Raw genomic sequence first — 14,701 nt, 5'->3', positions numbered from 1 at the left:
AAAAAAATTGTGTTGAATGGGAGGGTTCAAACTCTAATCATGCTTCTGGTGGTATTGCTACTCGAATCTGAGTAAAGTGGTTGGTAACCTTTATAAATTTATTCTACTAACAAACTTATTATTTCATGTATAATATTATATTAAGTACTTTTGGCAATATAAAAAATATTTATGCTCCCAATACTAGAGGCCATAGGAAATTTTTATAGCATTTCCTCTCTAGTCTAGTGGGGAGTAATATCCATAAGAAATGGGTGATAGGAGGATGTTTTAACTCACCCCTTTATCCTTTTGAGAAATATGGAGGTCATGAAGATTTTAGTGATAGTATGAGGGATCTGGGGTAATTATTTTCCTCCATTGGCCTTATTGATATTGATCTTCATCAAGATGAGTCTATCATGACTAATAGAATACATGGTAAACCTTTGGTCTACGTAAAAATTGATGGAAACTTACAATTGGAACAATTTAATTTTTTTCATTGATGTCAAATCTATGGATGATACATATTGCTACCTAATCTAAATATCATATATATTTGATTGATGAAGATGATTTGAGAGTTACTCATAGCTATAGCACCTAGAGGAAAGGTTGAAGTTATGAAAAGGAAGTTACAATGGATATTTTATTAGATAGACTTTGATTAAGCAAAGTAATTATTTATGTAAAGGAAGCTAAGCCAGGCCAAGTAAAAGAGTAAATTACTAAGGAATACCGAGTAATGCTAATGTCAACTAAGCCACAGTTAGTGCCAACAAAATCTAGTGTTGACTGAGCATTAGCATTGATCGAGAAAGTTAGTTGATGTCGAGCTAGAAAGTAATAAACAAGGACTGACTATTTACAGTATAGACCAAGTAACAACAAGTTAAGAAAGATCAGCAAAACATTGATGTGTTTAACATTTTATAGTTCTTGTGGTACATATAGACATTTAGATTCCTTCTATCCTCCAACTAGAATAGTTTAGTTTATTTCTGTGTAGAAGCCCTCTGTGTATGCAATCTAATCATAATACTCTATTGTTTATTTCAAATGAGGGGAGGAAATATGACTCTCACTTAGATAAAACATAATGTGGTTATCCAACCCTTTCCTAAAAGGACTAATCAATCATTAGTGGAGAACTTCAATTTATGCTTCTCCCATGATTAAAATTATTAGAAAATTGCAAATCAATAAAGAAAAAGTTAAGGACTAGAACAAGCATCTTACAGTGGTAGTTTTGAAAGGAAAAAATACTTTATAAATAAACATGGGAGCCTCCAATACCACATGGAGTGTGGGGATTATGATCAGATGGTTCATTAGAACAAAAGAAACTTAAGGGAACAATGGGTCGTCCTTAGTAAACAAGAGGAGATATTTTGGAAGAAAACATCTTAAATTTAATGACTTAATCAAGGAATAAAGAATACAAGGTTCTTTCATTAGTCCACCTTGAAGCATAGAATTTGAAATAGAATGGCTCTGAAGGATCTAAGCTTATGAATGAAGAGGATATTCCCAATATAGTGGTAAAAAAATTTATAGAGAAAATGAGTGCTCCTTTGGATGCTTGCCTTGATCTAATGGGTCTCCTTGTTATGCATGACTTTACTATAGAAAATAATTACAATTTCCTCTCTAGTAAAGTTAGTTTAATTGAAGTCAATAAAATTCTTATCTCTATTTATTCTTTCAACTCCCCTAACCTTTATGGGTCCCTACTAGCCTTCTTTTAAGAGTTTTGTGACATTGTTGGGGAGGATGTTCTTAATGTTGTTTGTGAGTTTTTTTGCAAGAGAGAAACTTAGCTAAAATATTGAACTCTACCTATACACCCCTAGTCCCTAAAATTAAAGATCTTGAGTTAATCTCATTGTATTCCATCAGTCTCTATAACACTGTGTATAAAATTATCTCTAATTTTTTTATCAATGGACTAAAAGGAGATTTGAAAAAACCTATCTCCTATTACAAAATAGGGTTTTTGGAGGAATAAATATGTTGGATTTTTTTTTATTTCTGTCCACAAACTAATTTACTCATTGGACACCAAAAGTAGATCTAGATTCATGCTAAAATTAGACATATAAAAATCCTACAATAGGGTTAACTAGATATTTTTATTGGTTTTTCTAATGGGATATGGGTCTAGAAAAATATTTCTATGTAGGATGTTCAAATGTATGAGCACTACTAAATAATTTTTTCTAGTGAAGGACTCCCAGATAAGTTTTTTATCCTCTAGGAGAGGGCTTATATAGGGTGTCCCCTTTCTCACTATCTCTTCATTCTAGTGGTTTATGTTCTTGGGAGAAATATTCTTAGGGTGAAGGACTCCAATGCTCTATATGGTGTTTGTATTACCTTGAAAATCCCTCCTTCCACACACTAGTAATTTTTGGATGGCATGGTGATTTTTGGGAAAGCATATGTTTCTAAAGATAAGTAATTGAAGGAGATCATAATCCATGCTACTATATCGGGTCAAAAAACCAACATGAGATTGGAAAATTTCACTTCTTCAATACTGAGGAAGCCATCCAAAATAAAATTCCAAGAATTATTGGATGTGGTATTTCTACTCTCCTAGATACTTATCTAGGCCTTCCTCTTAGGAAAAGGTTCTATTTTCTATAGTTTTTGTAATATCCTAATAAAATATTTTTAAAGAAAAATCACTAGATAGAAGACAAAGCTGTTGACAAGGCCCTTCAAGATGCCTAGTTAAATTGTATCATCCAACTTAACCAACATCCAGGAGTTATCAATGCTTATGCCTTACCAACTAGGCATGATTTCTATGATTAGACCCCCTTGTTTCTCCATATCTTCTTGCATAAGCTTCACTTTAGAGTCATCTTTGTAGGAAAGCTAGCCATCTTTAGTCATCCCCTTAAGCATTTTAGCTCATCCATCTCATTTAGAACCAAACCATCTAGCCAGTAATCCAAAATTTCACATCCCAGCCTTCAAAATTGTTGTCACTTTGTGAAAAGTTTGTCATTCCTAACATCTTCTAAATCCATCAATCTCACCAAGGTTATCCCTTTGACAGAGATTTGTCTAGGGTAATCTAGCTTTGTTACTTGTTATCCCTCATCAACTTGAGCTAAAGGTTGGGATCCACAAGTGGTCAATCTCATGTTCTTCCTAAAGGATCATCCATCTATCCTTATGTTGACACAATCACCACCAAGCTTACACATAGGAAAGTAGACCTTTCGTGCTTTGCCAACATATCTTTTAAGTTAGCATCCCCAACCCAATCCTACTTAGGTTTTGTCATACAGCTTTGCCTCAACCTAGGAAATAATTTGCATAGAAAAGCCTTCCTCTTTTGTATCCATCAGCATTGTTGCATCTCATCCCTAGGAAACATTCGGCATTTTCATGCCACCCATCACTCGCTTAGGCAAGAAGAAGAAGGAAACAATGGAGCCCTATCATTTGGATCCAACAGAATCGCTCCCCTTGAGCACTCAACCATCCTTCAGCCCAGAGAACGCTACACCGTCACCTACTGACATTGAATCCTTCATGAACTAACCAAAAAATGCAGTATTGGTGAACGCCATTATAGACAAAAACAAGGAAACAATCATGGCTAACTTTTGAAGGGACAACATTGGAGCCTTCAACTTTGGAAGACCTCCCCCCTTACCTGAGCCATCTCACCCATTGTTTGGACAACTCCCACCACCCATAGGATCTTATGATTCAAATTATCCTCAATATGTGCCAAAAGAAGAGCCTTAACCCACCCCATATGATCCAACAAACCCAAACATACCAACCTCCACTCAAGTTGAAATCTCCCTTCCACAAGCCAATCCAGCCACCACCACTCTAGCATTGGTCCATACCACTCCATCCAAAACCCCCTATGCACCAAAACACCTCACTATTCACTCCCTTCACTATTGCTATTGTTGCTCTCCAACCCAACCTTCCAAATCCACCCATCTCCCAAATCAGTGCTAGCATCTTTGGCCAACCTTAGCAATACACAACCGGGATGCCACCCATGGGACCAAGTAATCAACCCTTCATCACCCCTAGCTTGTTTACCTCAGCTCAAAACACAATTCCATCATTTTCACTAGGTCCTTGGAGCTCAGTGCCATCAACCACGAATCCACAAGCTACTACCCTCACTCCACAAATCTATCAAACCCCACAAGCTACCACCAATGTTCTGCCCAGCTCTCAAGTGACCCAAGCTCCTGCCACCACTCTACCAAGCTTTCAAATCCAGCCACCTAGCAATTAAACCCCATCAATTCCATTTCCTAGCTTTCAATTCCCACCACCTCCACCACCAACTAATCCATTACCTCCTATCACCAACTATTTTTCTATGCCACTTCTAGGAGGAAATCCACCACCACCAACCACCAATTACTTGGCCTCCTTCACCATGCTAATACCTTCCCAAATGGGGGCACAACCCACATATATTGGTCAAACTCCTCAAATCCACAAACAAGTTCCACAAGCTCCCCGATCCTTTCCCCAACTTTCACAACCATCTTATACCTTACCTCCACAAAGCAATTCATTTATCCCATAGCCAGCCTACATCCCTCAATCCCAACCTCAAATCAAATATCAGTAGCAAGCCTCACAACACATGCAGCAATATGTGCAACCTCCACCTCAGCAACCCATCATCCACCATTTAGTTGCCAAAGCCATGTACAATCCCTACCAGCCCATACCTCAAAGCCATCCATATTCCATTACCCCATCTAGCACATACCTACTTTAGGGCACTCCTACATTGGGGGCACCCCAGCCATCACCCATTAATTCAAAATGGGAAGCCATGAAAACAACTTTGAAGAACATCCAAGAGGGAAATGATCGAAAAACCTTCAAGTTTGAGAATGTGTGTCCTTACCCATTTGACAGAGCCATTACCATGACACCATTTCCCAAGCATTTTGAGACACCCAGGTTTGACAAATTCAGAGGAAAAGTAAAGCCTGTCACACATATCCAAGAATTTTACATGCACTACCAAGAAGTGACATATGATGACGTCTTCCTCTTGTATCTCTTTCCCAAAATCTTGGCCGGACCAGCTCTTGAATGGTTTTATAGAATCTCATATGGGACGATTAAAAACTTTGCTGAATTGTCTGAGGCATTTGTAGCCCAATATGCCCATCTTGTTGAAACAAAGCTATTAGTAGTTGATCTTGTCCATACCAAGCAAAAAGGTGGAGAAAGCCTTCCTAAATATCTACAAAGATGGAAAACCCTTACCACCCGCATATCATGCACCTTGCCAGAGCACCATTTGGTGAAAATGTTTATTGATAATGCCCATCTGAGCTTGGCTCACCACATGACCATGAACTTTTTGCAGACCTACAAATATATCAAAGAGAAAGGAATGATCCTTGAGAAAGGACTCATTAAAGATGGTGTGGTCATGATTTACAAGGAAGCCAACCAAAGTCAATCACATTCCAATGAAAAATCTAGGTATTGGAACAAAAACAAGCATGTTGCAATAGATGGTGTCACTGACACCAAACATGTGAATATTGTTGGTCCTTCTCAAAACTAGTCCAACCCAACATATCAATCAATCAATCAACAAGCTATCAACTACCAATAGCAGAATAACCAAAGCTATCAAAACCACAATCCAAGACCCAACTTCCAAGGGTCTAGCAATCAAGCTAATTCCATCAATGTAGCTGCACGACAAAAGCCCAGATTCCAACCTACACCTAGAAATTATACACCCCTTGGTGAACCTTTGGATGTCATTTTTGAAAAATTAGTCAAGGAAAACCTCATCAAATTTCCTCCTACCCAGCAAATCGACCCAAGCCAATCCAAAGTTGCATTGTACAAAGATAATGAGTACTAAAAATTTCATAGGGTAAAAGGTCACACCACCCTTAGATGCATGAAACTGAAAGATTATGTGTAGGACCTCATTGATCGGAAAGAAATCACCATCGGTGCCCAAACGTCTCCCAATGCAGGCTTACAGATCTATCAAAATGCTTTTCCTCCACACAAAAACCAAAATCCTTGAAAAGCACCTATCCAAGCCAACGAAAACAACACCAACAACCGCTAGCCAAACCAAAAACATGGGTAGAACAATGACCACACTTCATCCTATATAGACTATGGTAGCCTTATAGGTTGTATATCCAAGAAAGAGCCTTCTGTCAATGTTATCAATATCCAAGGACCAAACAATGAGTGTGCAGTCACCACTCAAAGAGCGTGATTTAACATCACAAGCCCACCCGTTCCACTAGCACCATCGGCTCCATTAAAAAGCTAGTACAATATCTTGGAACACCTTGGGAACATGCCAGCCCAAATCTCCATTTTAGACCTTCTTTGCACTAGTCCTATGTACAAGAACATCCTTGATAGTGCTCTCATAGAATCTCATCTCCCTTCAGATATCAACTCTACTAATTTTTGTAATCTCGTTGGACACCTATCCTCCTCATGTGCCCTATCATTCAAACCCACCAACATACCCATGGTCAAGCCAGATCACACCCTTCCACTTTGCATAGCCATCATGGTATCCAATTTTGTCATGAAAATAGTAATGATAGATAATGGATCAGCCTTGAATATTTGCACCTAAAATTCATAAAACAAGCTGGGTATACTAAGGCAGATATCATCAGTGAGGTTATCACCATCAAAGCTTATGACAACTTGGAAAGAACCACAGAAGGAACTATTTTGTTTCCAATCAAGGTTGGGCAAGTCATCCAAGAAACACTCTGCCATGTTATTGATCTAAACCTACCATTTAACATCCTCCTTGGTCACCCATGGATTCATGCCATGAAAGCCATTCCATCCACTTACCATTAGTGCTACAAATTTTTGCATCAAGGCACTGAGGTAAACATCCATGCCGATCCCAAACCCTTTGCTTACTGCAATGTGATTGAAGCTTCATATACAAACCATTGCCCTGGAATTAATATCGACACAGCCATCGCCAGCTCATCCCACACTTGTAATGACCCAAAAACCATCCTCGCCTCCACACTATCGACCGTGAAGATCAATAACAAAGGCTATGGAGAGTATAGTCTATCAGATGCATTTTTTGTCAAGGCACTCCCACTTGATCCACATGCCCATGGATGACCGACATATCAAAAAGCTAAGGAGATTCCACCTCCTTGTTACAAACAATTTGGCCCAACAACCTTTGTATCCTCAAAAATCCCTCTTCATGAGGAGCTCACTCCAAATATCAACAATTGGTTACATAAGGATGCACCTCAAAGAAATCAAGCACGCCTTGATCACTTCAGCCAGAAGTATCCCCAAGAACATAAGCTCATCACTGACAAATGGAACTATCAAGGTGGTGGTCTAGGACCAGTAGAAAGAGGCATGCAGTGCCCCAATGATGCACATAAGTGGGAATCAAAGTCAAGTCTTGGCTTTGGCATACCCACAACTAAGGGCACCAATACGGATGATCACACTTTTTTGAACATTCACCGCGACCTTGTCAAAATTGAAGACATTCCTGAGGAAGTTGAAAAGAGAGCCTACGATGATATTCTAGACCAAATCTCCCTTGGAGACTCTATTCTCCAAGAACTATCCATCCACCTCATTGACCTACCACTCGCCCACCCACATCTCATAGATTGGGACCAACCAAGCCTCATACACATTGATGAGTTCACATCAAAGGAAGCACTTCTAAGATTCATGGGAGTGAAAATTCCTCATAAGAAAACAAAGCCAGATTCTTCCTATATCTACAAGCTAGATCCCAAGGGGTATTTTGGAGAAAATCCCCAACCTAGTTTCGATACACCCAAAACTAGAACTAAGGTGAATCTGGGACTAGCTAAGGCAGCGAAGAGAACCCCTCAGTGAGAAAATCCAGAGCCACAAGAATAACATGAGGATTTATCATTGCCTCCTCAAGATAATCGACCAGAGATGTCTTCTATTCTAATTGAAGATACTAGAGAAGTCAACATCGGTTCTTCAAAGATCCCTAGACTTGTTCACATTGCTACATTCCTATCACAAGACCAAGCTGACCTCCTCTTTGAGGTCTTAAGAGAGAACATTGGCCAATTTGCATGGTCATATGAGGACATTCCAGGACTTGATCCAAAGCTTTTACTTCATCATCTTGCTGTCGATCCAAAGATTAAGCCCGTTAGACAAAAGCTTAGAAAAATGCAGCCCAAGGTGGCATTACTGGTCAAAGCTAAATTAGAAAGAATGTTAGCTGCTAAGGTTAACTGACCTATCGACTACTCAGAGTGGATCTCCAACATGGTTCCCGTCACTAAACCTTCCGGTGACATCAGAATCTACACTAATTTTAGAGATCTTAACAAAGCTTGTCCAAAAGATGATTTTCCCTTGCCCAACATAGATATGATTGTAGATCTTACAGCTGGACATGAGATTTTGTCCCTCATGGATTTTTTTTTGGGTATAATCAAATCAAGATTGTAGAAGAGGATCAGCATAAGACAGCATTCACTACCCCTTGGGGAACCTTTTGCTACAACATGATGCCTTTTGGCATAAAGAATGCTGGGGCTACCTATCAAAGAGCTATGACAGCCATTTTTCATGATCTCATCCGTAGCATTTTGGAGGATTATGTGGATGATATCTTGGTCAAATATCATACCTTCATGGATCATCTTGCTGACCTGGAGAAAGTCTATGATAGGTTAGCCAAATATCATCTCATGTTGAATCCCAAGAAGTGTGTGTTTGGGGTCACATCTAGAAAGCTTCTAGGATTTATAGTTTCTAAAAGAGGTATAGAGATCGACCCCAAGAAGGTCAAGGCTATCTTAGACATGCCTCCTCCCTAGACATTGCAACAGCTTCGCTCTCTTTAGGGAAAGCTTCAATCTGTCTGGTGCTTCATCTCCCAGCTTGCAGATAAGTGTACCCCATTTTCACATTTACTGAAGAAGGATGAGAACTTAGAGTGGGATCCTTTTTGTCAATTGTTATGAACTCAATTATAATCCTATGGACAAAACTTGTTTGGCAGTTGTTTTCTCAACTCAGAAACTTTGCCATTACATGCTAAGTCATACCATCTAACTAGTCTCCAAGATTGACCCTCTCAAGTATATGCTCTCCAGAACAGCACTTATAGGCCATTTGACCAAGTGGGTTATGCTCCTTAGCGAATTTGACATCCAGTATGTGGATAGAAAGGCAATCAAAGGGCAAGCTATAGTAGATCACCTAGCTGATGCACCTCTAATAGATGCATATCCTTTGATCACAGAATTTCTAGATGAACATATCAGCCTAATTAAATAATAGCCCCTATGGAGGCTTTATTTTAATGGTTCATACACATCTCATGGATCAAGGGCAGGAATATTGTTGGTCACACCTGAAGGAGATTACATTCCAAAAGCTTTTAAGCTACAATTCCCTAGCACCAACAATATAGCTAAATATGAGGCTCTCATAATAGGATTAAAAATAGCTACAGAATAGAACATCACTAAGTTACAAATCTTTGCTGATTCTCAGCTCATCATCAAGCAAGCCCTAAATGAATATCAAACCAAAGATGAAAAGCTATTACCCTACAAAGAACTAGTTGATCAGCTAACCCAGCATTTTACAAGGCTTCAATTTACACAAGTGCCTCAAATACAGAACAAAGCAGCGGATGCTATGGCTACTATAGGCTCGCTCTTGGAAATTTCCCAAGCAGCTGCACAGTATGAGTTTTTAGTCGAATAGCTCCTCACACCCGCCTATGCAAATGAGGATTCAAATTGTGTTTGTATCTTGGTTGGTCCGCAATCCCCTTGGTACCATGAGATTCACGCTTACCTTAACGATGATATGATATCCCCTCACCTCACATGTACCCAACGCTAGAACCTCATCCAAAAATCATCCTACTATGTTTTCATAGCCAATACCCTATATCATTGAGGTTATCACAATAATCTCTCTTGATGTTTAGACAAAAATGAGGCCTCGATGGTGTTAAAAGAAGTACACTCTGGAGTTTGCAGTGCCCAGATGAGTGGTATTGTCCTAGCATGACAAATCCTTAGAGCAGGCTACTATTGGCCTACCATTGAAGAAGACTCCTATGAATTTTTTAGAAAGTGTCTCCCATGTCAGCAACACCCAAATCTTGTGCATGCTCTAGCACAGGATCTATAGCCTATTGCACCACCTTGGCCTTTTGCTTGTTGGGGCCTTGATCTAGTTGGAACTATCACACCCCTCTCATCTGATGGACATAAATGGATAATAATAGCTACAGACTATTTCACTAAGTGGGTGGAAGCAGTCCCCCTATGTCTCAGCTACAGGAGTTCAGGTCTCCAAGTTCATCTTGTACCACATTGTTTGCCACTTTGGCATCCCATCCACCATCTTCACCGACCATAGAGGTAACTTTGAAAATCTCAACATGGAAGAATTATGCACTTCCCTTTGCATCCATCATCACTTTTTTAGCCCATATTTCCCACAAGGTAATGGCCAAGCAAAGGCAACTAACAAAACCCCCCTCAAAATCCTAAAGAAAGTTGTCAATGATTTCGGCCGTGATTGGAACCAACAAATAAATCTAGCCCTATGGGCCTATCGAACTTCCTTTAATACATCCATAGGAACAACTCCATATTCCCTAGTCTATGGTGCTGAAGCAGTACTACCTATAGAGGTTGAACTTCCCTCCTTGCACATATCTTTGCAAGGGCATATCAGATGAAGAATACAGAGTAGCTCGACTCACCCAGCTAGATCTCTTAGATGAGAAGTGACAACAAGCATATGATCATCTCACAGTCTATCAAACTCATCTCAAAAGAAATTTCAACAAAAAGGTGCTCCCATGACACTTTCAGCTAGGTGACATGGTCCTCAAAGAAAACATGAAAGTCCAAGCAAATCGAGAAAAGAAAGGCAAGTTTGAACCTACATGGCTTGGTCCTTATGTTGTCACCACCTCCTTTGGCTCTGGAGCCTATCAGCTATCTACACCAGAAGGAGAACTCTTGAATGATCCTACTAACATCATTCATCTCAAGAAGTTCTATGCTTGAAGATCCTTGGTATACCCAGCTTTTGAAAAATACAAAAAAAAATAGTAAAGAGAAATAAGTGTCCAATGGTGAGAACTTGGCAATTCAAGCACCTTGGATAGGTACCTTGGTGAAAACTTTGTAATTTAGGTGTCTTTTGTACTAAGACTAATCCATTATCTATCACTATCCTATCCCTTATCCATTCACCCAACATCCCATAAAACACCTGCTTGTTCCCTTGGTGTTCTGACCAAATATCAAAAATCTAATGGAGCTTGTAAATACCTCCTATACAGCTTTTAAACCTTGTACCTCAACTTGTAAATCTTGTACCAAAGCTTGTAAATTTTGTACCAAAGCTTGTAAATCTTGTATCCCCCCTTGTAGCATAGCTTGTATATTCGAATCTTGTCCAAAGCTTGTACTATATTCTAGCCTGTAAATAATCTTGTATCCTAGCTTGTATCCTATCACATGCACACAAAGAACTCAATTTTAACTTAAGCTTTTCGCAAACCATCTACCTATCCACCTATCAACTATTATAGACATCCCACCCTTCACAAAAATTTCCATCTCACAAAACCAAAACATGAACAACCTTGTATATTTATAACATATCTGAGTCTGTCAAATTGTACATCCTCTTTAGCTTAGTACCATTGTATCTATCCAGCTTTCGTGTTAGTTCCTCCTTGATCAGCATCTTGCACACACTAAAAAACCCTTGGTTAGCTATTCTCCTATCACCAAAGTGTTATCCTTCTTAGTTTAGCTTGCTAGACACATCACTCATCCAGATCCATCAGCTTAGGTACTCTCCAATAGATCTTTGCAGGATATAGCTTTCCTCATGTCTGATCTTGGTCCGTTAGTACCTCGTCCCACCCATCTCGTTGGCAAACTATTGTCTTTTAGATTTTCACTTTCTTTTGATTTGGGTCTTGAAGTATCTTTTCCATGAAAATATTTTTGTTCCCTCCTCAAGGTTGCCATGATCTTCCATATCATGGTATGTTGTGAATGGGGAAATTTGAGCGAAAGGTCTTGATAAAGTCTTTTGTTTGTTTTTCTTTTCTGCTTGTGGGTTACCCAGTGTCGGTTCCACCCTAATTCTTTTGAGATTAATGTGTGATTCTGGAGCAATCCTTGCATGTTTGTTTTGAGTCAGTTCGTCAGTCCTCTGGACAGTTGATGAAAAGGCTTTGATGTTATTGGTAACCTTGGCAATTACCCAACAGTCCTATAGCAAATCTAGTGCTCAACTATGTAATGTCCCTTTACTGATTTTTTATGATATTTCCAGCCTCAAATCAGAACTTTAAAATCAAACAACCAATATTACAAAGATTTGCCAATTTCCCAATAAAACCCAAATCGGGTATGTCCAAATTAGTGCCAAAAACTTCACAACTTCACAAATTATTAATAAATCTGAAAATGGACATTTAAAAAAAAATTTCAATAGCATAACAGCCTACAAAATGACATTTCTAGATTTTTATAGCCTTTACACAACAACTCACAAATGTAGGGCAAAACTATGCTCAATCGGGCTCCCGAAATTAACACAAAAATGCCCGAAAACACCACAAAACACTCATAAACTATCTCAGAAGTTTAATCACGACCCAATACATATATTTAGCTCTATTTTAATATCATAAAGTCTAAAATACAGCAAAAAACCAAACTGATATGAAACACTCAACTGAAAACCCAAACTCAAACCAAAAACAACCCCGAAAACACCCAAATCGGCACTATTCAGCACAAAGGCAAACTCTGTATGAGCATGCACATGAAATGGCTTCAAACTCCCATCCTTAGCCTTCCTGGAAACCTGCAAACTCCCATTCTTGGGTCTCCTTCTCCACAGGTTTGGCAGCCTCTGAAGAACAACAAGAAAATTAGCAAGAATCAAGATGTAGAATGAGCCCAAAATGTCTCCAAACCCCTTTTAAAGAGGGCATAACCCTAACTCACATCCAAGAGGGGTTAATAAAATATAATTTAATAATAATTTTTATTTATTAGTCCATTGGTTTCCAAAGATTAGCCCCTTTTTCTGAAATTTCACCTTTTTGGAGCCTGCCTGCCTTAACAAAGTTTATTTATTTTTATTTTTTAAATTATTTGAATAGGGGACATGACAAGTCCTCCTTTCCAAAATATTGCTTGTCCTCAAGCAATGAAGGTTGGAATTCTCAAGAATATGTGCTCCTTCCCAAGTTGCATCCTCTAGTGGTAATCCTTTCCATTTGACGAAATGCTCTATGATGCTCCTATTTCTCAACCTTTTCTCTCTTGTATCCAAAATCTCTTCTGGTATCAAAACTAATTTCCCTTCATCATCAAGAGGTGGTAATTCTGTAGATACTATGGTTTTCTGGCCTAGAACCTTCTTTAAGCAAGATACATGAAAAATATTATGTATTTTTCTGTTTGGTGGGAGCTCCAATTCATAAGCTACCTCTCCTACCTTCTTGATGATTTTATAAGGCCCATAGAACCTTGGCTTGAGTTTCTCTGCCCCACTTCTCTTCAAGGTTTTTTCCTTATATGGATGCAACCTAACAAATACCAAATCTCCCACCTCAAAAGATCTTTCAATCCTTTTCCTGTCAGCATATATCTTTTGTTGATTTTGTGCATGTTATAGATTATCCTTGAGGGACCTTATTATGTCTTGGCTTTGCTTGATGAAATCACTTGCTGCGGGTACTCTGCTATCGGAAAGTATTAGATCAACAAAGGAAAGGGCATCATAACCATAAAGAGCATGAAAAGGAGGCATACCAATAAACATGTGATGAGATGTATTGTAACAATACTCCCCTAGGTGTAACCATTTCACCCAAGCATGTTGTTGATTTGAAACATAGTTTCTCAAATATCCTTCTATCCATTTATTAACTATCTCTGTTTGTCCATCTGTTTGAGGGTGATAGCTAGTACTGGGAGTGAGTTTAGTTCCTGCCAAATGAAAGAGCTCCTTCCAAAAAGAGTTGAGGAATCTACTGTCCCGGTCACTAACAATGTTTCTAGGCAAACCATGTAATCTAACAATTTCCTTGAAGAACAATTCGGCCACTTGTGATGCCTTGAAATAAGATGTGATAGGAAAGAAATGTGAATACTTAGTTAGTCTATCTACCACCACATATATGCAATCCTTACCTTGAACCTTGGGCAACCCAGTGATTAAATCCATGGAAATACTTTCCCATTTTTGTTCGGGAATAGGAAGTGGCTGCAACAACCCTGCAGGGAAATTTTGCTCACTCTTGCTTTGTTGGCATACCATACATTCCTTAATGTGTTTAAGGACATCCTCCTTCATACCCTTCCATGAAAACCACTCTTGAATTTTCCTGTATGTCTTGAAGTATCCCTTGTGACCAGCCAAAGGTGTGTCATGAAAGGCCCTCAATATCCTCTCCTTAGTTTTTGACCCTGGCACTAAGAAGATCCTGTTCTTGTAATAAATCAATTCATCAACAACCTTGTACCTGTTATCATCCACTAACTTATCCAAAATCTTGGTGGAAAATGAATCTTTAGCATACTCTAAAATTATGGAGACTTTCCAATCAGTAGAGATAGATGATAAGGAACACAAAGTGGGCTTTCTT

The sequence above is a fragment of the Cupressus sempervirens genome, chromosome 7, assembly GCF_028749045.1.
Source record: "Cupressus sempervirens isolate cs-2001-9-10 chromosome 7, ASM2874904v1, whole genome shotgun sequence".
Lineage (NCBI taxonomy): Eukaryota > Viridiplantae > Streptophyta > Pinopsida > Cupressales > Cupressaceae > Cupressus > Cupressus sempervirens.
Note: the sequence above shows the minus strand (reverse complement) of the source record.